This window comes from Saccopteryx bilineata, chromosome 1 (genome assembly GCF_036850765.1).
Source record: "Saccopteryx bilineata isolate mSacBil1 chromosome 1, mSacBil1_pri_phased_curated, whole genome shotgun sequence".
NCBI classification, from domain to species: domain Eukaryota; kingdom Metazoa; phylum Chordata; class Mammalia; order Chiroptera; family Emballonuridae; genus Saccopteryx; species Saccopteryx bilineata.
The window spans coordinates 13370679-13396017 of NC_089490.1; the positions used below are offsets into that span (position 1 = coordinate 13370679).

General features: G+C 53.2%; 1 protein-coding gene across 1 annotated transcript in view; it reads left to right on the forward strand.

The window, feature by feature from the left end:
* PPARD (peroxisome proliferator activated receptor delta) overlaps positions 1-25339 on the forward strand; it is a 92080-nt gene that overhangs the window by 5764 nt on the left and 60977 nt on the right. The gene's annotated exons all lie outside the window — the stretch shown is intronic.

Sequence of the window (25339 nt, forward strand, 5' to 3'; positions counted from 1 at the left end):
AATCGGTCCCTGTCTCGTGCAGCAGTCTGCTGGCAAAAGGGGGACCGGTCATTGGCACGAACCAGCGGCTAGTAATTCCAGGTCCTGGGAAGGGCGTGTAATTAAGAAAAAGAGGCTTAAAGAGAAAAAGGATGAGCTCGGGAGGTCTCTTTGCAATGCTAGAGATAGCTTTCAAAAAGCAAACCTGCACCCCCCTACCTGCTTTATTTATAGGGCAAAGTGAGGCTATTAGCAAATCAAAGAGATCATTAAAGCAAAGTCACATTTCTGAGGCATCCCAAGAATTCTACCAAGTTTAGAAAACCCCACCATATAGAACATTTTAACTTCACAAAACAAAGGATAAAAAGAAACTGCCTACAGTCTTTCTGAGGGACATGGTGGGTAGGATGAGTATAAACAATCCAGCACCACAGCTAACATGAAGGTGTGGGAAAAAATAGCCTTTAGCAACTTCACAGAACAGGTGAGGTGGGGGGCTGTGCAGACTGTCAGCTTACTGCCAGTTCCCCACGCCTCTGTCCCCCAAAAATCTACACTGCAAAGACCCTGTTGGCGTTTGGTCCCCAACAGGGCATGAAGCAGACTCGTTTCTGCTGTGTCTGCCAGGCCAGCGGGTCCTCCCGGGGTCTGGACAAGGCTCTGGGCCTCCCATTGCTGCCTCCCTGTTCTCAGGATGCCTGGCTGGACTTGCAAACTCCAGACGGGAGCCCCAGGGAATCTGCTGTTCATTGTCCCAGCGATTTGGGAAGCTTGGGTGGGGGTCCGCACTGGGGGCCAGGAGAAACATGGGGATCCTGTCTGATTCGTTTTCATCTCTGAGTTTCGGTGGTTCCAATCACTGTTTATGGGCTTCACTTCCCTTTCTCTGCCTTGAACACCCTGTGCGTTTTCCTGTTGTCGCACAGTGCCGAGGGTGTCTGTCTGTGGGCTCAGGTTGTTTGTGGACCTTGCAGGAAGGCCTCAGGCAGGAGCCCCTCCTGTTCTCAAACCCACACACCAAGGCCTTTCCTCCGAAGGAGACGTGAAGGAGGAAGAAGGGGAGTTGGGAGGCTTCTGTTCCCCGAGAGGGGATGAAGTATAAATTCCCCTGAGCAGGAAGAGCTGCTGAGTTGAGTTGATTTTCTTTGTCATTTGTTTTTGCCACAGCTAGCCGCAGTGGCAGCCGTGTGCACGTCTGGTGGCAGTTGTCCAGTCAAGCCCTGAGCTACTTCCAGCTAGAAGTTTTCTTTCTCTCTCTCTCTCTCTCTCTCTCTCTTAGTTTCTCCTGGCAAAGGTGAGGCTATAGCTTTATCAGATTTTCTGGTGTGAATGAAAAAAACTGCGGGTTGCCATCTTAGTCTTTCCTCCCTGAGGCGCTTTTGTGGGCCTTGTGCTGTGACAGAGGTCTCACATATGGTCTGACGCCCCAGATGTGTGGCACCTAGCTGGGGAGAGGAGACATATGCACGGACAGGGTTTTGAGACATCAGCGACCTGGTGAGGACTAAGACCACGCTGCTGTCCAAAGACCCTCACTGAGAGGGGCAAGTCCCCACTGGGAGTCAGCTTTGTCCCTGGAGAAGCTGGGTTCAGACGGCGCTTTGAACGGAAGTTGGTTTATTTTTTATTTTTTTAAGATTTTATTTATTTATTTTAGAGAGGAGAGAGAGAGGGAGGGAGAGAGAAGGGGGGAGAAGCAGGAAGCATTAACTCCCATATGTGCCTTGACCAGGCAAGCCCAGGGTTTTGAACTGGCGACGTCAGTGTCCCAGGTTGTTTTATCCACTGCGCCACCACAGGTCAGGCCGGAAGTTGGTTTATTTTGAAGTCAACTTTAGACTGTTATAAAAAAGTGATTCTCAAAATTTCTGAAGGGCCTTGAAATTGAAAGCCTTTATACCCCTAAATATTATTAGGGGCCCCAAGAACTTTTGTTTACCATCAGAAATACCAGAGGAATTTTAAAGAATTAATTCATTTACCGTAATAATAAAAACCTGTGAAATTTATCATAGGTGAAATTTTTAAAATTTTTTTAGATTTTATTCATTTTTATAGAGATCGAGAAGGGGGGAGGAGCAGGAAGCATTGACTCCCGTATGTGTCTTGACCAGGCAAGCCCAGGGTTTCGAATCTTTGACCTCAATGTTCCAGGCTGACGCTTTATTCACTGTGCCACCACAATTCAGGTGGTGAAAATTTTAATGAAAATTAACTATTTTTCAGAACAAACAAGTTGTGAGGATTGACTTTGTTTTACATTTTTTTGCTAATCTCTTAATTTCTGGTCTCATAGGAGCTGGATTCTCATAACTGCTTCTATGTGCAGTCTCTTAAAATACATCGTATTTGAAGGATATGAACAAAATCCTGGTTTCACACAGATACCTCATTGAGAATGACAGGGTTATTCTATTGAATGATTTTGTATTTATTTTAGAGAGAGAGGCGGGGCCAGGGAGAGAGAGAGAGAAAGATTTATTTGTTGTTCCACTTATTTATGCATTTATTGGTTGAATTCTGTATGTGCTCTGACCGGGGATCAAATGCACAATCCTGGCATATTTGGACGTCATTCCAAACAACTGAGCCATCCAGCAAGGGCAAGAGGGTTATTTTAATGTGTTTCGCAGATAATTGTGGATGTTCTTTTTTGATATGACACCAAAACTTGACAAGATACCTTCAAGGTTAGTTGGAATGTGGTGTCTAAAGCCTCATCAACAAACTTTCCATTCTTTGTGACGTTAAAATTCATCTTGCACTTTGAATTAGATCTTTTACTTTGAATTAGTCATTAGTTCACTGAGTTATAGAGGTCTTCTAAATGTTGATGTCTCATTTTATAATATCAGTAAATAATATTCATTAATATCACCACTGAGCTCATCCCAAAAGTCTTCCAGTATTGGGGAGTTGTGGAACTCACAGTGGTGGCTACAGCTTTTCCGTATTTTGAATTACTCATGGAAATTGATTTGTATCATTGGTAATATACTGTCAAGTTTTTTTCTTCTTTTTTTTCTTCTGATTATAGTGAGAGAGAGGAAGGAGAACAGAGAGAAAAAGAGAGAAAGAGAAAGAGGAACAATGAGCTGTTCCTCTGTGTGCCCAGACTGGGAATCGAAACGGCAATTTTATGCACATCTGACACTCTTCACAGAGTGAACCGTCCAGGGCAGGTCTTTTTTTTTTTTTTTTTTTTTTTTTTTGTGACAAAGAGAGGGGCAGATAGAGACAGACAGACTGGAAGGGAGAGAGGTGAGAAGTATCAGTTCGTTGTTGCGTGCCTTGACGGTGGGGGGGGGAGGGTTTACAGCAGAGCGAGTGACCCTTGCTCAAGCCAGTAACCTTGGGCTCAAGCTTGCAACCTTGGGCTTTAAGCCAGCAACTATTAGGCTCCAGGCAGCGACCATGGGGTTATGTGTATTATCCCACACTCAAGCCAGCGATCCCGTGTTCAAGCTGGTGACCTCAGGGTTTTGAACCTGGGTCCTCTGTGTCTAAGCCTGATGCTCTATCCGCTGCACCACCACCTGATCAGTCAAATTTTTTTTCTTGAAGTGACTGTTACTTCATTCATTTTCAAGGAAAAGTCTATTCATCTTTTCTTTCAAGTAAAAATTGTGTTTCATGAGAAAAATGGCTAGTGTAGCTTGCAACTCAATCACTAGTGCTTTTTTGTATAATTTCTGTTTTGGTATACAAGATATATATCAGAGAGATGAGAAGCATCAATCATCAGTTTTTCGTTGCAACACCTTAGTTGTTCATTGATTGCACTCTCATATGTGCCTTGACCGCGGGCCTTCAGCAGACCAAGTGACCCCTTGCTCCAGCCAGCGACCTTGGGTCCAAGCTGGTGAGCTTTGCTGAAACCGGATGAGCCCGTGTTCAAGCTGGCGACCTGGGGTCTCGAACCTGGGTCCTCTGCATCCCAGTCTGATGCTCTATCCACTGCGCCACCACCTGGTCAGGCAAGAAATATATTTCTTAAAGATTTTATTTATTGATATTTTTATGGGGGAGGGGAGCGAGAAGTATCAACTCATAGTTGCTTCGCCTTAGTTGATCATTGCTTACTCGATGTATGTGCCTTGTCATATGTGCCGTGGCCAGGCAAGCCCAGGGATTCGAACTGGTGACCTCAGCATTCCAGGTTGACACTCTCTCTATCCCTTGTGCTACCACAGGCCAGGCTGTTAACACGAGATATTTAGAAGACTTGCACTGAAGGGTCAGGATTTGATGTTAGTTTTTGTTGGTTCATCTAAGACATTCCGAAGTAAAGTGGCACCTTGTTACCGTGAATGGCTCTGTGGGTTGAGCGGGCTCTGCTGGCAGTTCTCACTTGGTGGCTCACATTGTGGTAGTCAAATGGAGGCTGGAGCCGCGGCCATCTGAAGGCTCAGCTGGGCTGGACGTCCACACTGACTCAGTCACATGGCTGGCACTGGACGCTGGCTGTGCACTGAGTGCCGGCAGGCGGCCTCGCCGTGTGCCCTGGGCCTCTTACAGTGTGACAGCTGGACTCTGAGCAGGAACGTCCCAGTGTACTGAGAGGTCCAGGCAGAGATGGCGAGGTTTCTCATAACCTTGCCGTTTACGCTTTAGAAGCCACACAGAGTCACTTTCTGTGTGTTTCCTTGACCTGCTCAGATTCAAGGAGGGGACTACAGAAGGGTGTGAATGCCAAGAGGCCTGGTTTAATGGGAGGGAGGGAGGGAGGGAGGGAGGCCTCCTTGGAGACCAGCATCCCTGTGTGAGGTCACCTGGCCCGGATCTGAACACCGCTAGGAGACAAGTGCATCTTCTCTTGATTTCCGTTCCTGGAAACCATTGTTGGGAATTTCTAGGTTGATAGAGGCTGTTGAAAGCCAGATGAAGGAATTTGCACTATATGTTCTTTGGGCAGTGGAAGCCATTGATGGTTTTGAAGCAGGGAGCGATTGTGTTAATATTGCAATAATGTGGATTGATTGGAGACAGTATGGAGGTGGAGGGGTCAGGTAAAAGACCACTGCAGTAATTTAAATGTTAGGAAATTCTTCCTCAGGTTCACTGAGTTTTTCTGGTCGCTGTTAAAATGATTGCTTTTCATCTATCTGCCACACTGGTTAAGTACCTAAGGCATAGGCGGAGCAGCTCCTCTACCCCCACCCTCATTATTACTGGACGCTGACACGTGGGAGAGATTTAAGGGCTCACAAAAATTAAGAGGCAACTAAATGTAGGTTTTATTGTCAAGGCACATTAAAAAATTAATCATAACTTATTTTGGAAAAAGCAGGAGGTACAGGACTTCATGTAACACCGCTAACAGTGTTTCGAGTGCACTTCGGTTTCAGTGTCCTATACCATTGGGAAGTGAGAAGGACAAGTTAGAGTGGTCAGGAGAGAGACAGAGAGAGGGAAAAGAAGAGGTCATGGGGGGAGAACAGCAAAAAGCATTTGGAGGTGTTTTTTTTTTGTTTGGTTTTTTTATGTGCCTTGACCGTGGGCCTTCAGCAGACCGAGTAACCCCTTGCTTGAGCCAGGGACGTTGGGCTCAAGCTGGTAAGCTTTTGCTCAAACCAGATGAGCCCTTGCTCAAGCTGGCGACCTCTGGGTCTCGAACCTGGCTCTTCTGCATCCCAGTCCGACGCTCTATCCACTGCGCCACCGCCTGGTCAGGCCAAAAAGCATTTGAGGAAGGACGAGATCGGAGGGATGACTTGAGACAGAGGTGGCTCCGCATGGACTATGTTACAGCTGGCACCTCCTGGGGCTTTCTGGGGCTCCCTGGGGCCCGGCCCCTGGGTTTGAGCACCTTCTGTCCTTGCTCACCCCCACCTCCCTGTCTGTGAAGAGGCTGCGGGGAGGGCTGGAGTGGCCTGGTGTCAGAGACTTGGGTGTGACTTAGCTCCCAGGAGCGGTGCTGTGGTTTAAAGAGTAGAGCGAGCCTCAGTGATCGCCGGTGCGGCCCCTTCCTGCAGAACTCGGGGCTGAGGTGGCGGACCGGGAGTGACGCCTCCCTGAGCCGGTCCTCCCCGATGCACCGATGCTCGGCTGTGGCACAGCAGCCTGGCTGGGGGGGGGGGTGAGGGGGGTCTTCTCTGTGCATCTGCTGAACCGGGCGGTGCTCACGGTGCCTTGCGGCGCCCCTCCTTTTTCTTTCGAGCCCAGAATGTAAAGCCTCACTTCTGCCCTGTCCTGTCGTCATCTTGGGGGCTCCCCGAGACCATGGCCACATCTCCACAGCTAATAGTGACACAGCTTTGAAAGCGTCCTCTCGGGAGGAGGGTATTGAAGGGAGAGGCTGCCGGTGTCATGGTAAAACCACGTCATGCCTAAGTTCATTTCTCCATTATTAGGTTAAAATAGATTTTCCTTTTTTTTTCTCTTTTTTTTTTTTTTGTATTTTTCTGAAGCTGGAAACGGGGAGAGACAGTCAGACAGACTCCCGCATGCGCCCGACCGGGATCCACCCGGCACGCCCACCAGGGGCGAAGCTCTGCCCACCAGGGGGCGATGCTCTGCCCCTCCGGGGCATCACTCTGCCGGGACCAGAGCCACTCTAGCGCCTGTGGCAGAGGCCAAGGAGCCATCCCCAGCGCCCGGGCCATCTTAGCTCCAATGGAGCCTTGGCTGCGGGAGGGGAAGAGAGAGACAGAGAGGAAGGAGGGGGTGGGGGTGGAGAAGCAAATGGGCGCTTCTCCTATGTGCCCTGGCCGGGAATCAAACCCGGGTCCCCCACACACCAGGCCGACGCTCTACCGCTGAAAATAGATTTTCATTGCTTTTGTTTATAATCTGCTCTCTCTTTCTTTCTTTTTTTTTTTTTAAGTGAGAGGAGGGACAATAGGTAGACTTCGGCATGCGCCCCAACCGGGACCCACCCGGGAACCCTGGTCTGGGGCCCCATGCTCGAATCAACCAAGCTACCCTCAGTGCCCGGGGCCCACGCTTGAACCAGTTCAGCCACTGGAGGGGAAGGGGAAGGGGAAGAATAAGGGAGAGGGAGGGGGAGAGAGGCAGATGGTCACTTCTGCTGTGTGCCCTGACTGGGAATCGAACCCAGGACGTCCATACGCCAGCTCGATGCTCTTTCCACTGAGCCAACCGGCCAGGGCTGCTCTAACTCTTGATCCTTATCTGATTCCTGCTTTTGGCACTTTCCTCATCCACGAGTTGTGACTCAGAGGCACAAGAGTTGTTGGCTGCCAGTCTGATGGTAGTACAGGCCAAGTTCACTCTCCCAACAGCGGCATTGAGCAGGCAGGCCACCCTGCGTGCACAGTAGTCTGTGGGCCCACCCTCCTCACAAACAGGCCGCCCTTGAATTTAACAGAACCCAGAGCGCTCATTACCCCTATTCCCAAATAAGCAAGCATGTGCCTCAACTTCCCTTAATCGCCTAAAACAGTGGTCCCCAACCCCTGGGCCGCGGACTGGTACCCGTCTGTGGGCCATTTGGTACCAGTCTGCAGAGAAAGAATAAATAACTTACATTATTTTCGTTTTATTTATATTTAACTCTGAACGATGTTTTATTTTTAAAAAATGACCAGATTCACTCCGTTACTTCCGTCTAAGACTCACTCTTGACACTTGTCTCAGTCACATGATACATTTATCCATCCCACCCTAAAGGCCGGTCTGTGAAAATATTTTCTGACATTAAACCAGTCCGTGGCCCAAAAAAGGTTGGGGACCACTGGCCTAAAACATTTCCTTGCTCAGAACTCTTACTTGATTTTCTTTGCCTCCAGTTTCATTTCCTCCAGCACGGGGTTTCTCAGCCCCAGCTCTGTAGACATTTGGGGCCGGGTAATGATTTGTTGCGTGCGCTTTCTGTGTATTGTAGGATGTGTAGTAGCATCCATCCACTAGATGCCAGTATCCCCTAAAGCCCCAAAGAATGCCTCCAGACATTGCCACAGGCCCCCTGGGGACAAAGTCACCTCTGGTCGAGAACCACTGCTCTGTCATCTCCCCACTAAATATATCTGGCTGGCTGGGTCCACTGGTGACCTGTCAATAAAAGCTATAAGATAAATGTATAGTTCTTACATTGGAAGGCTACCCTAGTCAGTCACCTCACCGAGGGTTTTGGAGGTGGAATGAAATCGTTCACAGCGAGCAGCGTGTTCCAGCTTCATAGCTTCGTAGGAAACCACGTGACGTCTACACAACAGAGGGGCAGTGTCCGAGGTCTGATGCTGTGTCTTTGAGTGGCGGTGGTTCTCCGGGTCTTGTAGTGTCTGGCAGGAGCCCCCTTCCCACAGCTCCCAGTGGCAGTGGTTCTCCGGGTCTTGTAGTGTCTGGCAGGAGCCCCCTTCCCACAGCTCCCAGTGGCGGTGGTTCTCCGGGTCTTGTAGTGTCTGGCAGGAGCCCCCTTCCCATAGCTCCCAGTGGTGGTGGTTCTCCGGGTCTTGTAGTGTCTGGCAGGAGCTCCCTTCCCACAGCTCCCAGTGGCGCCATGCAGAGCAGAGTTGGTGACGTGTGGCATGTGGATTGTCATTTACCTGTCGGTTCCTGGTGTCCGACATTTCCAGCTGCTCTGGCGCCCCGATCACAGCAGTCTTCCTCTCCAAACCCAGAGGGGTGCTTAGAGCCCACCATCCCTGAGCTCAAGCTTGTTCGTGTGACCCAGACATTTTTTTTCAGCTTTTCTGCCTACAAAAGTCTTCCGGCCGGGCCAGTGAGCCTGATGGGCTCCCCTTGACCCTCAGCTTGTGCACCCTGAGGGGAGCTCCTGAGTGGTCCATCGGGGGCTTCAGGTTAGAGGAGAGAAGACTGCCCTTCTCTTCTAAGGAGAGAGGCTTAAAACAAAACATACAGATTCTAAAGTTCTGGAGGTCAGAAGTCCAAAATTATCAATAGTTTCACTGGGCTGAAAGCAAGCTTGGCAAGGCCAGCAGCAGTGCGGCCAGACGAGGACCTGGCCTGGGGCGCTGCCAGGACCCTGAGCTGACTCTTCTTTCATGTGACCCGGAGGTCTGAACTAGGTTTCTTCCAAACTCTTAGGGTCTGTCTCTTGTGGTGGTTGACGGGGTAATGGCCCCCAAAGATATCCGGGCTGTAAACCCGGGGACCGGGGGATACTCCCTACCTTCTATGGAAAAATGGACTTTGTGGATGCTATTAAATTAAGGATCTTGAGATGGAGAGATAGATTATCCTGGAATTTCTGCGTGGGCCCTAAGTGCAGTCAACAAGTGTCTTTTTAAGATGGAGGCAAAGGGAGGTTTGGTAGGGAAGAAGGCGGTGTGACTACCATGGGAGATGCTCTTCTGGGGCTCTGAGGGTGAGGAAGAGGCCAGGAATGTGAGGAATGCAGCTCTAGAGGCTGGAAAAGGGCGGCAGGCTGGCGAGGGAACAGATGCCAGCCTAGGACCTGGGGGGTGGCGGGGGGGAGCATGCCCAGCCAGCCTAGGACCTGGGGGGGCGGCGGGGGGGAGCATGCCCAGCCAGCCTAGGACCTGGGGGGGCGGCGGTGGGGAGCATGCCCAGCCAGCCTAGGACCTGGGGGGGGCGGCGGTGGGGAGCATGCCCAGCCAGCCTAGGACCTGGGGGGGCGGGGGGGGGAGCATGCCCAGCCGGTCTAGGACCTGGGGGGTGGCGGGGGGGAGCATGCCCAGCCAGCCTAGGACCTGGGGGGGTGGCGGGGGGGGAGCATGCCCAGCCAGCCTAGGACCTGGGAGGGTGGCGGGGGGGAGCATGCCCAGCCAGTCTAGGACCTGGGGGGGCGGCGGGGGGGAGCATGCCCAGCCAGCCTAGGACCTGGGGGGGTGGCGGGGGGGGAGCATGCCCAGCCAGTCTAGGACCTGGGGGGGGCGGCGGGGGGAGCATGCCCAGCCAGCCTAGGACCTGGGGGGGTGGCGGGGGGGAGCATGCCCAGCCAGCCTAGGACCTGGGGGGGGCAGCGGGGGGGGGGGAGCATGCCCAGCCAGCCTAGGACCTGGGGGGTGGCGGGGGGGCATGCCCAGCCGGTACCTTGGTTCGGCCCAGGGAAACTGACTGTGGACTTCTGACCGCCAGGACTGTAGGAGAATAAAATACTTTGTTTTAAGCCACAAGTTTGTGGCCATTTGTTTCTGTGGCAACAGGAAACAACGGCAGGGCTCATCCCCCTGCCAGGTGACCCAGCCGACCCCGCTTTTTGCTATGTCTGTCTTAGAGCATCCCTTTCATGGCAGTTGGAGATCTAAGTTCAGCCTCTTTCCAGAACAATATTTGAGACACTGTGTCCCCAGGGGAGTCCTAGTGACTAGTTGGGAGCGAAAGAGAAGGCCTCACATGGTGTCTGGTCCTTGCTTTTGGAACTCACCCCACACATTTAATTAAGTTGTTAATAAAGGGTTTCTTTTTTTTTTTTTTTTTAATTAATTTATTTTTTACAGAGACAGAGAGTGAGTTAGAGAGAGGGATAGACAGGTACAGACAGACAGGAACGGAGAGAGATGAGAAGCATCAATCATCAGTTTTTCATTGCGCGTTGCAACACCTTAGTTGTTCATTGATTGCTTTCTCATATGTGCCTTGACCGCGGGCCTTCAGCAGACCGAGCAACCCCTTGCTGGAGCCAGCGACCCTAGGTTCAAGCTGGTAGGCTTTTTGCTCAAACCAGATGAGCCCGCGCTCAAGTTGGCAACCTCGGAGTCTCGAACCTGGGTCCTCTGCATCCCAGTCCAACGCTCTATCCACTGCGCCACCGCCTGGTCAGGCAAAGGGTTTCTTTCAAGCTGTTGATGATCCAGGATCGGTTTAAATCTGGCTCTAATTTTACCTTCCCTCATTTCTTCCTTCCATTCATCCAGTAGGTATTTATTGGGTACCTCTTATGTTCTAGGCGTGAGGATGAAGGAGTGAGCAAAGCAGATAAAATTATCTTCTGCTCTAATGGGGGTTGTAGTGAGGGGCAGGGGAGAGAGCCAGAATTAAGTAAATCGCATGTCAGATGGTGATAAATGCCATATGGAAAATAAAGCAGGAAAGAGGCAGTGGCAGATTTAAATAGAAGGCTTGGGGACAGCCTCACTGAGAAAGTAATATTTGAGCTGAAAGAGGAGACTAGGCCATGTGTGGGAAGAATCTTACAGGTAGAGGGAAAGCAAGTGCAAAGGTCCTGAGGCAGGGACATGTCTGGTGCATTTGAGAAATAGGAGGCCATTGTGGCTGGAGCAGAGCAAGAGAGGAAGAATATAGAAATGAGGTCTGAGACGCAATTGGGGGCTAGCTCACCTGTGACCCTGAAACACTATAAAATCTCTTACTTCGGCCCTGGCCGGTTGGCTCAGCGATAGAGTGTCGGCCTGGTGTGCGGGGGACCTGGGTTCGATTCCCGGCCAGGGCACATAGGAGAAGCGCCCATTTGCTTCTCCACCCCCCCCTCCTTCCTCTCTGTCTCTCTCTTCCCCTCCCGCAGCAGAGGCTCCATTGGAGCAAAGATGGCCCGGGCGCTGGGGATTGCTCCTTGGCCTCTGCCCCAGGCGCTAGAGTGGCTCTGGTCGCGGCAGAGCATCGCCCCCTGGTGGGCAGAGCGTCGCCCCGGTGGGCATGCCGGGTGGATCCCGGTCAGGCGCATGCGGGAGTCTGTCTGACTATCTCTCCCCGTTTCCAGCTTCAGAAAAATCCAAAAAAAAAAAAAAATCTCTTACTTCACGTGGCCCTTCGTCTCTTTCTTCCTTTCTCTCTTCCCACAACACCTCTTGGTCTTTATGCCTGTGTCCCTTTTCGTAGAGATCTGTCACTTCATATCTAGGGAATACCAGCAGGTCGGCAGTCAACTTAAAACACTAGAAGTGGCGGTAACTTCTCTTCCTGACCAGTAAAAGTCCCACTGTCATTGGTGGTCTGGGGCTGTGCACTCAGTAGTGCGGTTGGCCACTCTCGCCAGGCAGTTTTGGGGTGGTGTCCGGAGTCTTCACTCTTCACCCTCCTTCTCGGCCCAAGCCTGCCACTTCTTTTTACTCCCGTGCTCCTGGTCTGCCCCGTGTGGGCCCCACAGTCGCCCACCAAAGTGCTTTCTTCACAGCCCCCCATCTTCCTGCCCTGTCTCTCCGGAGCAGTGCCACGGTCTACCCTCTTCCCTGTTACTCCCCACAGTGCTGGGGGCTGCCAGAGGGGACTGGAGCACCCGAGCTGGTGCCCCCGCCCAGTTATGGTCGTCACCTGGGTCCCTTCCCCTTCCCCACGTCTCAGAGCCACTTCAGGAATCCGCCTCCTGTAGGTCCTCACAGTATGCTTGGGTTTCTAAGACTTAGATCCCAAAGGGTCAAGTAAGCCCAGCTTGAAAAGTCACTCCCTGAATAGTGACCCCTTGACAGTTGTGGCAACTTGCTGGAACTACAGCCTGTCAGTAGTCTGATCAGCCTCGTTGTCAGCTGGGGGCAGGGGCAGATCGTCTGTATGGACTAAATCCTCCCGCCTGTGTCCTGGATTTCACAGTCCTAGGTGACTCTGCCCAGAACCTATTTTTAATAATAGCTCCTGATAGATTGTCATTGAAAAAAATTTATTAATCTTTAGTAATAAACAAATTGATTATCATTGAAAACTAAAACATACCTGACCAGGTGGTGGCACGGTGGATAGAGCATCAGACTAGGATGCTGAGGATCCAGGTTTGAAACCCTGAGGTTGATGGTTTGAGCGTAGGCTCACCAGTTTGAGCATGGGGTCGCTGGCTTGAGCAAGGGGTCACTTGGTCTGCTGTAGCCCCCCCCCCCAGTCAAGGCACATATGAGAAAGCAATCAGTGAACAACTAAGATGCCACAACAAAGAATTGATGCTTCTCATCTCTCTCTCTTCCTGTCTGTCTGTCTCTATTCCTCTCTCTGTCTCTGTCACACACACAAAAAAGAAGAGAAAACTAAAACGTTTTTGGCAATAAACAAACTGACCAATGGTAATTTCTGTCTCTCTGGTGAAAATCACTAGGCTATTCCCAGACTGCAGAATGCACCCAATCAGAATTGTATCAGTCAATCCAGCCTGTTTATATTGTTCCAGTGTCTGATTCCTATGACTTTGTTTTTTGGCATCTTAACATCCCAGCATGTTTACAACATCTGCTTACAGTTCGCCTCTCATATCCTTGCAGTGTGTCACCTTTTAGAAAAATATTTAGTCTGTTTTCTAGCCCATTTCCTGACCTAGCAGGCATATCTGCCCCCAGGCCAGGGCCTCCCTCTGTCCCCTGCAAGCCTAGGGCTCACTTGTCTGCTCCCGCACTTAGCCGGACCATCTGTTTTCGAGTCACTTCTGTGCCTGCATGCTGGCGTGTTGGGAGTAACCACGGCGTGCCTTGCACGAGCTGGCTCCAGTGTGCCCAGAGCCTCTGCCCAGCTATGTCTGTCTCTCAGTGGATGGCAGCTTGAACCTTGCCCTCCGTTCTGTTTTCTCCTTCTGTCATGAGAAAGAACTGGTTCACCCATCTGATGTTCTCGGAGTCTGAGACCTTGCTGGGTCTCAAGGAGCAGCATGCTGGGCACGGTCACGTCCTCAGTCCCGACAGGTGTTCATTAGCCGTGAGCAGAGAGCATCTTTCCAGAGATTGGCTCCTTAACGGGCAGGTGCCTTGTGCAGAGATGTCACCAAGCACTTGTTGGGTGGAATGGTGACTGGATGGCCCTCTTGGCCACAGCACGGTCCTGGCACTGGCTGACACCAGAGCCCTGTCTGGAAAGTCATTTCACGGGGCGACAGTCATACATCTGTCGAAGGAATTGTAAGCTGACGTGCTCGTTCTGGGCCCCCTCTCCCAGTCAGTGCCCCTCCCTGGTTGAAGCTCGCTGGAGAGTACTGAGAGTTTGGGCCTTGCCAGTGTTTCCCAGCTGCCTCCTTCTCCACCCTTCCTCCGCTGCGGGTCTGGTCAGGCCCCCGCCGCACACCTCCGGCTTGGCACCTAGCCTGGTCCATGATGGCGGGGTTGTTGCCTGCACTCTGGACCTTGCCATTGGAGTCTGCGTTCTTGAAGAGCTGTCGTTGCCTGTGTCTAATCCCCTTCCCATTCCCGACAGAGGCCAGTTGATACCCAGAAGCTGAATAGACTGTGACTCCCATGGGTTGCGTGCTCTGTGCTGACCATTGTACAGCACCTGGTTTTCATCCACACCAGCCTGAGAGGTGGGAACCATGGGCCCCTGTTACAGATGAGGGCGCTGAGGCTCAGACTGGTTAACAGCGCTGCTGAAAGCCTCACAGTGAGTAAGCAGCAGGGTGGGGATTTGAACCCAAATGATCAAAGCTGGTGTTTTTGACCGCCCCTTGCAGGGCTTCCCAGAGGGGACTGGTCTGGACTTGACTCTTCCATCTCAGAAAACACGTGTTGGGCCGGACAGCACTGCCGCGGGCCCCAGCGGACACCGCCTGCTCTCCAGCACCGGGCTCCTGCTGTTCACTGAGCAGAAGCAAAGGTTGGCAGGCGCCAGGCCCCCTGCAGAGCCTCATCCAGGTCACTGGCCAGAGGAACCCCTGGGGACGGCTGTGCTTTGTGGCTCCTGGATCTGCTCCAAGGCGGTTAACAGCCTTCTAGAACCATAAGAAATAGCCAGCTAACTGGGGGTCAGCCAGGTAGGGTAGAAGGGGTTCCTAGGACAAAAAACAGTGTCCACTCCGAGTGAGGAACCCGTCTGCTTTCAGCTGGTGAAGGGGAGGGGCCGCCCAGAGGAGCGCGTGTGGGGGGAAGGGAGGGAGGGAGACTGCCTTGTTCCCATTTCCCTTGGGCCGGGCGGTTGTCACCCCATTGATGAGCTCACTCGCCCTCAGACCAGCCTGCAAGATAGGAGTGTTGGTTCTGCCCCCACTTAATAGAGGGGGAGGGCTAGACAGGATCAGAGAGGCTCAGTAACTTGCCGAGTCACACAGCTGACAGACAATGCCCTTTGGAGCCCTCTTCTCCGTTCAGTACCTGCGGTTTCTGCGTGGATCCCCTTAGCCCAGGGCCCCATTCCAGTCGGGTGCCGACATGTGTGCAGGTCCGTGCCCCCGGGCTGGGGCAGAGGCTGAGGGGCAGTCGGGGCTCCTGGTACGGGTCCTGCTCGGCAGCTCGGGCCCTTCCTCGAGCAGCAGGACTTCCTGGGCTCAGACCAGAGTGGCGTTTCATTTCGATCCTTTCTTGCACCTTGCCGTCCTGCTTTATCTTCAGAGAGCTGTATCTATTTCTGCTCCCACTTCCCGGCTGGAGGCAGGGGTTGGGGTACGGGGGCGGCACTGGTACTCAGAAGAGCAGGCATAGTGGCATCTCAGCGGCAGCCTTGGCTGGGCTCTGGGGACTGCGCCCACCCGCCTGCTTTGATGGCCTGTCCTCAGGTCCGCAGTGGCCCCCGAAGGGAGTGAGCTTTTCCCTGGAGCCAGCAGGAGACGGTGGGCGGCACCCGCATGTTTCTAGCTCACTGGCTGTGTGAGAATAAGGACTTGAGGGAATGTGGAGGGTCAGGGTTGGGAGCCAGACTGCGGGGGACTAAGCGCTGGCACTGTGAGGCTTTGTCCCTCAGCGGCTTCCTCCTCTGATAACTGGGGGTGTGGGAGGACCCCAGACCCTACTGCTCAGGGGTGATTTGAGGACTGAAAGAGCTCAGACATGAGGGCACAGAGGAGGCTCTCAGCGAGGGTTGGTTGTTTTATTGTTTGCATCTCTCTGGACCCTGGGTACCCAGTGCTCTAGGGGGGTGCCAGTCATGCTGGCTGCAGTGGGCATTGGCTCTAGTCTGTGACACCTGTGGAACTCAACCCCACAGGCCAGTCCCGTGGCTGCCGCTGCCGCCCACCCTGCTAACCCCGCCTGGGCCCTGGAAGAGGCAGCCGGGTGAGGTGAGGGGCCTTCTGGCCTGAGGATGTCAGTCCCCTCTCCCCGAGAGGCCCTGACTTCTGGGTGTCAGCTCTGGGGGGGTCGGAGTTTGTACCCCATGGGCGCAGACACTGCCCGGTGGTTCTGGGTGTTCAGGCCTGGGGTTTGGAAGAAGGACAAGCTGTGTATCTTACTAGTAACAGTGGAAACTTGTATTTGGGGGTCTTAGAAATTAATCAGATGCTACCAGTAGCTGGGCTCATGGGAATTTGGGAAACTGTTCTTTTTAGAAAGCAGACCGACACTCGGGCACAAGAGTTTATTTGTGTGTGATTTTTAAGTTATAATGCTTTAATTGCATAAATCATGCTTATTCACTATTGACAATTAGAAAATATATTGATAGATAAGTACTGAGAAAATCGAAGCCACACGTAGCCAGGCCAAGCGACGGCTGTAAACACTGCCCTGGATTCTTTCGGATTTCACCACGATTGTGTGTGTGTATTTTGTTTTCCTTCAAAAATGGCTCTGTTGCCTTGGATGGCTGGCTTCACTGGTTAGAGTGTCATCCTGAGCCCTGGTCAGGGCACCTACAAGAATCAACCAAAGAATGCAAAGATAAGTGGAACAGCAAATCGATTTCTCTCTTTCTGTGTGTGTCTCTCTCTCACCTCCCCTTCCTCAAGTCAATTTAAAAAAAAGGGATACTGCCTGACTAGGCGGTGGCCTAATGGATAGAGCGTCGGACTGGGATGCTGAGGACCCAGGTTCGAGACCCCGAGGTCGCCAGCTTGAGTGCGGGCTCATCTGGTTTGAGCAAAGCTCACCAGCTTGGACCCAAGATCACTGGCTCGAGCAAGGGGTCACTCAGTCTGCTGAAGGCCCGCGGTCAAGGCACATAGGAGAAAGCAATCAATGAACAACTAAAGTGTCACAATGCGCAACAGAAAACTAACGATTGATGCTTCTCATCTCTCTGTTCCTGTCTGTCTGTCCCTGTCTATCCCTCACTCTGACTCTCTCTCTGTCTCTGTAAAAAAATAAAAAAAATAAAATAAATAAATAAATAAAAAAGGATACTGTTTAACATTTAGTTTTGTGACTTGTCTTTCCCGTTTTTCAGGTGGTTTCATCATATATCTGTCTGCTCTCTGACCCTCCTTGCCCTTTGTGACTGAGCAAAGAAAGGCCCTTTGCTCAGAGGCTGGCATTTGGAAAGAACCCTCTGGTCGTTCATTGGTACTCACTTAAAGGGTGAGGGCAGCCCTGGCTGGTTGGCTCAGCGGTAGAGCGTTGGCCTGGCGTGCGGGGGACCCAGGTTCGATTCCCCGCCAGGGCACATAGGAGAAGCGCCCATTTGCTTCTCCACCCCTCCCCCTCTCCTTCCTCTCTGTCTGTCTCTTCCCCTCCCGCAGCCAAGGCTCCATTGGAGCAAAGATGGCCCGGGCGCTGGGGATGGTCCTTGGCCTCTGCCCCAGGCGCTGGAGTGGCTCTGGTCGCAGCAGAGCGACGCCCCCTGGTGGGCAGAGTGTCGCCCCTGGTGGGCGTGCCAGGTGGATCCTGGTCGGGCGCATGCGGGAATCTGTCTGACTGTCTCTCCCCGTTTCCAGCTTCAGAAAAATACAAAAAAATAAAAATTAAAAAAAATAAAAATAAATAAAGGGTGAGGGCAGAGGGGTTCCTGGGGTCTGTCTCTGCCTCTCCCAGGTGTTTCTTCCTGTCTCCCCTGCCCCCAATTTGCTGTCCCTACCCATCCTCTGTCCTTTGCCTTCCTTTACAAACCTGGAAAAGGAGACCACCTCAAGTCAGAGAGTGTCTTTCTGTAGCTTCTAGGGAGAAACCTCTCGGGAGCTCAGGAAAGAAAGGGCGGCAAAGAGAAGATGGGAGGGGTCATGCCCTGGCTGGGGGCGGGGTCTTGGGAAGAATGACAGAGAGGACAGCCTGGGTCCCTGGTTCTAACTCAACAGCGAACAAACTGGGTGATGAGGGTGGGGGTAGCGTGTGTAGCAGGTGGCTGTGAGGACTTCTTGCTGAGTTGGCAAGCAGGCTGGCCAGGAAAAGGCCTGCAGACCAAGGGGCCCGCTTATGGGCCAGACATGGGGGAGGAGGAAGTGTGTCCTGATGGGGCTTGCTCCTGCACGGTGCCCTGCTCTCTCCGTGACCCTTCGCCTGGCTGGCTCTCCCCACCTGGCAGTGTGGAGGCAGGTGGTCTGACAGGTCTGGGACACCTGGCCATCGTGCCCTACTGACACCTGCGGCCAGCCGCCGCCCATGGCACTTCGGTCATCAGTGGGATCTGAGCGTAGTAGTCTCTGGCAAGGGGAAGATGTTCTCAGCATGCTTGGGATCAACAGCTCAAATTCCACCCTGGAAGAACAACTCAGAACCAGGGGGCAATTGAGGAAGGGCATTCTGGGAGGGGTAGGCTAAGCCTACCTTTACTTTTTTTTTTTTTTACAGAGACAGAGTCAGAGAGAGGGACACGATAGGGACAGACAGGCAGGAACAAAGAGATGAGAAGCATTAATCATCAGTTTTTCATTGTGACACCTTAGTTGTTTATTGATTGCTTTCTCGTATGTGCCTTGACCGCGGGCCTTCAGCAGACCGAGTGACCCCTTGCTGGACCCAGCGACTTTGAGTTCAAGCTGGTAGGCTTTTGCTCAAACCAGATGAGCCCGCACTCAAACTGGTGACCTCGGGGTCTCGAACCTGGGTCCTCTGCATCCCAGTCTGACTCTCTATCCACTGCGCCACTGCTCTGCCAGGCCCCTTTACTTCTCATGAAGAAAATGGGGTCTCCAGCATGAGTTAAAGCGAAGGCTTGCCTGAGCCCCGGGGGTGAGACTCGTCACCCTCACATCTGGGGCACTCTGATCGCACACAGACACTTATGAACGGGGTGATCTCCGTAAGCCGTGTGTTTCTGTGGACCTCCCTGGCCCGTACCTGTCTTCCTGTGGGTCCCAGGCCTGGCGAGACCTGGCAGACGACCTCTAGGCCGCAGCGCAGGGTTCCTTCCCGTGTGTCTCCCCAAAGCCTGCTCTGCTCTGCTCCCTTCCTCCGCTCCTGAGCTATAATAAGTTCCTGTGTGAAACCGTATCCCTCAGCTGACACACGCTGCTGACCGCAGCCCTGGCCATTGGGCGGCCCGTCTGGGGTGACTCCTGGGGCCGGTGTCCCAGCCTCCAGATGGCCTCGGATAGGTCTGAGTGGGAGGTGGGGACCCACCAGAGCAGGGGTGGGTTCCCTGAGGCGGGGGCAGGCCTTGCCCAAGAGTCAGAAAGTGGGAAGTCACGAGAGGTGAAGGGCTGGCAGGTAGCCAGGGGCCAGGGGACACAGAGCTGGAGGAGACGCCGGGCAGACCGGTGGGGGTGGGGTGGGCGGCCGTGGACAGGGACAGGCTTCCCACGCACGGAGCCCCGGGGTAGTGCGAGCCGTTCATTTTCTTTTATAGTCTGTATTTCCACAGCATTTACAAACTGATATACACGTCCCATAAGAAAGTTCACCACTTTAAAGGACATGCTTTGGTGATTTTTAGTATATTTACTATGTCGTACAGCCACCACCACTGTCTTAATTCCAGAACATTTTCATCACCTCTGAAACAGGCAGTTAGTCCAGCAGCACCCTCACCAGCCCCCGGCGGCCACAAATCGGCCCTCCTGTAGGGACCTCCCCGTTTTGGACATTTCGTAGCACCAGAATCACAGTATGAGGCCTTCTGTGTCTGGCTCCCTTCACTCAGCACAGCGTCTTCAGGGTTCGTCCATCCATCTGTCCGTCTGTCTGTCTGTGTTCGGTGCTTCAGTCCTTCATATGGCTGCCCAACAACACTCTGTGGTATGGACGAGACTGCCTTTCGTCTGTCTGTGTGTCAGCTGGTGGGTGTTCGGGCGTTCCCACTGTTGGCCTGCTCTGAACACTCGTGTGGACGTACGCGTCAAGTTCTTCCGGGAATAGACCCGCAAGTGGCATTGCCGTGTCATATGGGAGCTCTGAGTTTAACGTTTTGAGGAACCACTTTATTCCAGAGTGTCTGCACCATGTCCTCATTCGCTCGATTAATTAATTGTTTGTTGTTTTTAATTGGCCATTTTTAATTGTAAGATAACATAAAATTTACCATTTTAACCTTTTTTTAAACGTGCAGTGCTGTGGTGTTCCGTGCACCACATTGTGGTGTGGTTGTCACCGCCACTCAGCCCCAGCGCTGTTTTTCATGTTGCAGATATGAAGTTCTGCGCCCATTAGTAATACCCCCCATTCTCTCTCCCTTCCCCTCGCACCCGCCATTACGCTTTCTGTAGTTGTGGATTTGACTATAACTATGTCAAATATATGAGTGGGATCTTATAGTATTTTTTGTTTGTTTGTTTGTTTGTTGTGGTATTTTTTAGAGTCAGAGAGAGGGATAGATAGGGACAGACAGACAGGAACAAAGAGATGAGAAGCATCTATCATTAGTTTTTTGTTGTGACACCTTAGTTGTTCATTGATTGCTTTCTCATATATGCTTTGACTGTGGGGCTACAGTAGACCAAGTAACCCCTTGCTCGAGCCACGACCTTGAGTCCAAGCTGGTGAGCTTTGCTCAAATCAGATGAGCCCTCGCTCAAGCTGGCGACCTCGGGGTCTCAAACCTGGGTCCTGCACATCCTGGTCCGAAGCTCTATTCACTGCGCCACCTCCTGGTCAGGCGATCTTACAGTATTTGTCCTTTTATGAACACAGTGCCTTCAAGGTTCATTCATGTTGTAGCATATGAGAGTTCCCTTTTTTTTTTGTATTTTTCTGAAGCTGGAAACAGGGAGAGACAGACAGACTCCCGCATGCACCCGACGGGGATCCACCCGGCACGCCCACTAGGGGGCAACGCTGTACCCACCAGGGGGCGTTGCTCTGTCGCAACTGGAGCCACTCTAGTGCCTGGGGCAGAGGCCAAGGAGCCATCCCCAGCGCCCAGGCCATCTTTGCTCCGATGGAGCCTCGCTGCGGGAGGGGAAGAGAGAGACAGAGAGGAAGGAGAGGGGGAGGGGTGGAAAAGCAGATGGGCGCTTCTCCTGTGTGCCTGGCCGGGAATCGAACCCAGGACTTCTGCACGCCAGGCCGACGCTCTACCACTGAGCCAACCGGCCAGGACCGAGAGTTCCCTTTTTATGGCTGAATAATATTTTATTGTTTGCATAGATCACATTTTCTTTATCCATTCCTAGGTTACTTCCCCCTTTGGGGTATTGTGAGTGTGCTCCTATAAACACGAATATTCAAATATCTGTTAATATCTCTGCTTTACACTCTTCTGGGCATATATCCAGATGTACAATTGCTAGACCACGTGGTGAATCTGTTTTTAATTTATTAAGGAACCACCATAGTGACTGTGTCATTTTACATTTATATCAGCAACGTACAAGGCTTCCCATGCCCTTACTCTTTTTATTTTTTTTTCGAGAGAGAGAGAGTTGCCTGACCTGTGGTGGCACAGTGGATAAAGTGTCGACCTGGAAATGCTGAGGTCGCTGGTTCGAAACCCTGGCCTTGCCCAGTCAAGGCACATATGGGAGTTGATGCTTCCTGCTCCTCCCCCTCTTCTCTCTCTCTCTCTGTCTCCTCTCTGTCTCTCCCTCTCCTCTGTAAAATAAATTTTAAAAAGAGAGAGAGGAAGGGAGAGAAATGAGAAGCATCAACTCGTTGTTGCAGCTCCTTACTTGTTCATTGATCGCTTCTCATATGTGCCTCGACCAGGGGGCTCCAGACAAGCCAATGACCCCTTGCTCAAGCCAGCAACCATAGGGTCATATCTGATCCCACATTCAAGCCAGCAACCCCTGTGCTCGAGCCATAACCTCGAGGCTTTGAACCTAGGACCTCAGCATCCCAGGTTGATGCTCTATCCACTGCGCCACCACTGGTTAGGCTCCCCTTTCAATCTTGATAACTTGTTTTCTTTTCTCACCTGATTGCCCCGTTAGAACCTCTAGTACAGCATGAATAGAAGGGGAAAGATTAGACATCCTTGTCTTAGTCCTGACCTTAGGGGGATAGCTCTTAGTCTTTCAGAGCTGCTTATTTTTGAATACAAATTCCTGACTTGCTACAAGTTCAGAAGGTATTCCTTCTTTCCCTCCCCCACCTCTCAGCCCCAGCCGGTCCCCCCTCATGGAGACAGCCTCGTAGCTGCTGTCATTTATGACCATGCACCCCTATCTCTTATCACGTCATTGCTCTCCGGGCCGATGCCGTCTGCTGTAGTCACTGGCCCGCTGCTTGGGTCGAGTGGTCCTTGTCCGTCTTTGCATACCAGTCCATGCGGAGTTCCCCATTCTTTCTCTCTCCTGTGGGTGTGCCGTTCCCACCTGCCGATGGGTGTGCCGGTGATTTCCAGTCTTTGGCTGTAATGAGTAACCTCGATGTGTGTCATTTTGCACAACAGATTGATAATGCTACAGTGTGACAGATGGCGTGATGGAAATCTGCTGGGAATACTGTGGGGAGGGGAGGCTTCTGGCAGCTGGCTGACGGGGCCTGAAGAGAGAGGCTTAGGGTGGATATCCGCCTGTGTGGCGGGCATGGCCTGTGCGGTGGACATCGGCTTGTGCAGCGGACATCAGCCTGTGAGGCGGACATCTGCTTGTGCGGCGGGCACGGCCTGTGAGGCGGACATCGGCTTGTGCGGTGGGTATGGCCTGTGCGGTGGACATCGGCTTGTGCGGCGGGCACGGCCTGTGAGGCGGACATCGGCTTGTGCGGCGGGCACGGCCTGTGCGGCGGACATCGGCTTGTGCGGCGGGCACGGCCTGTGAGGCGGACATCGGCTTGTGCGGCGGGCACGGCCTGTGAGGCGGACATCGGCTTGTGCGGCGGGCACGGCCTGTGCGGCGGACATCGGCTTGTGCGGCGGGCACGGCCTGTGAGGCGGACATCGGCTTGTGCGGCGGGCACGGCCTGTGAGGCGGACATCGGCTTGTGCGGCGGGCACGGCCTGTGAGGCGGACATCGGCTTGTGCGGCGGGCACGGCCTGTGCGGCGGACATCGGCTTGTGCGGCGGGCACGGCCTGTGCGGCGGACATCGGCTTGTGCGGCGGGCACGGCCTGTGAGGCGGACATCGGCTTGTGCGGCGGGCACGGCCTGTGAGGCGGACATCGGCTTGTGCGGCGGGCACGGCCTGTGAGGCGGACATCGGCTTGTGCGGCGGGCACGGCCTGTGAGGCGGACATCGGCTTGTGCGGCGGGCATGGCCTGTGAGGCGGACATCGGCTTGTGCGGTGGGCATGGCCTGTGCGGTGGACATCGGCTTGTGCGGTGGGCATGGCCTGTGCGGTGGACATCGGCTTGTGCGGTGGGCATGGCCTGTGAGGCGGACATCGGCTTGTGCGGTGGGCATGGCCTGTGAGGCGGACATCGGCTTGTGCGGCGAACATCGGCCTGTGCAGTGGGCCTTGCAGGCCAGGCAGAGTCGCAGGCTGGGGGGACTCGCAGGCTGGGGTGCAGAGATGCTGCGGAAGGGGTACATGTGAGTAAGGGAGCAGCAGCTCAGCTGAGATTGGGGAAGTAGAGAGTATTCAGTATTTATTGCTTCATAACAAATTATCCCAAACTTAGTGGCTTATGATGACATTTGTGATCTTGCTGTTTCTGTGGATTCGGTTGCACAGGGGAGTAAGAGGAGGCAGGTGGTGTTGTGAGCTGTTTCGGAAGGCTGCCTCCAATAGCAAGCTGCAGGCCTGGGTGACAGCATGGAGCCGTGATTATAAATAATCTCACGTTAGTCTGAAAACTTGGGGCTGATCTGTGGACCGCTGACGTCTTGGAAGGCCTCTCTGCTCAGGAGAGCAAACGTGACCGCTGTCAGCTGGGGCCGTCCCTGCGCTAGCGGTGTACGGGGTTGCCGTGGGAGAGGGCTGCAGGCAGGGACTCGGCGAGGGGTGTCTGTGTTTACCCAGGTGAAAGTTTCCGGCCTGCAGGTGACACTTGGTACGGATCAAGTACCTCTGTACTTTGTACTTTGGCTGCGTTTTTCCTTATCTTCGAAGTGACCACAGAAAGAAGGCAGTACTGATTCATACTCAGTTTGCAGCTGAGGACACGAAGCCTCAGAGAGGGTGAGAGATGTGCGTGTTGAGCACACGAAGCCTCAGAGAGGGTGAGAGATGTGCACGTTGAGGACACGGAGCCTCAGAGAGGGTGAGAGACGTGCGTGTTGAGGACACGGAGCCTCAGAGAGGGTGAGAGACGTGCGTGTTGAGGACACGGAGCCTCAGAGAGGGTGAGAGACGTGCGTGTTGAGGACACGGAGCCTCAGAGGGGGTGAGAGACGTGCGTGTGGGCTGCAGCTAGTCAGTTGCAGAGGATACTCCGGTCTGCCTGGCCTTGAAGACTGCCTTTTGGTGGCAGTGGGAATGGGAAGGTCAGAAATGGAAAGGTTGGGTGACTGGGAGGCGAGGTCTTGGTCATTCCCTGGGTGTTGGAGGAAGGCGGAGGAGTCTGTCTGAGAAGGTGACTTCTCAAACTCGTGTGGCTGGGACAAAGAAGCCACTGTAACGGAAGGTGAGGCGTGGTGTGGTGGGGGGCAGTGAGTCATTCTGGGACATCGGGCGCTTCCCAGTTGTAGGGGGAGCTTAGTTCCTGTACTTTGTATGAAGACGTACCCTTGGCCAACAAGGGCTCTAAAAGGGGCGCTTGTTGGTGAAAGGGCACTAGGGGGTTGTTTGTTCAAGCAAACGCTGCGTTCACATGTTCTTTCAGCGGCCTGGAGACCGTGTGGCCGGACCTCTGCTGGGCCAGCCCAGGTCCAGGGAGGGGAACTGGACTTCATGTCTTGCTGGAAGGAGTGGCAGAGAGATAGCAGTCATGTTTAGTCCACAGACAGCCAGGACGCAATGGAGAGCAGGGATTTTGAGCCCAGATCTCAGTGACTCAGACCCAGGGCTCTTTCTGTGTCACCACACTGTGACCCTTTCTGCTTCTGACTCCACGGGCTGCCGAGCTTGCTGGCTCATGGTTGTTGTTAAAGGGAGTGGATTTTTATTTTGACCTCCCAGAGAGGAAGTTACACTAGTCAGTCCTTTTTCACAGGTTAGCACCCAAGATCACGGGGCCTGAGAGAACCTTCCAAACAGGCTCTGTCCGAGGGATTTGCTTGCTGTCCTCAGACTTCAGCACCACCGTCTGACACGCATGGAATTCCCCTTGGAGTTTCCCTCCCTGCACTCAGCAGCCTCTTGATCCATAGCGCTGGCCCTGTGGGATCCTGCAGCCCGACTCGCAGGTGGCCCTGCTGCGAGTTATCCCAGATGGTGTCTAGTCCCCTGTTTCCCAGACGTGGCTTAGCTGGCAGACTCACCAGGGAGTTTTGGGAAGAGGGTAGATTCCTGGCCACGCCTGAGGCCTCTTGAATGAGAATTTCCAGGCATGAAGTCCAGGAATTTTCAAGCTCCCCAATGACTTGAGGGGGGAGCCTGGTTGGGGAACCATGACTCCTCAGAGAGAGGCCTTTGGAGTCACTGACTAGAGGTCACAGAGGGCCAGTGCGTGATGGTCGTGAGGGCCACACACTTCACAACCCAGAAG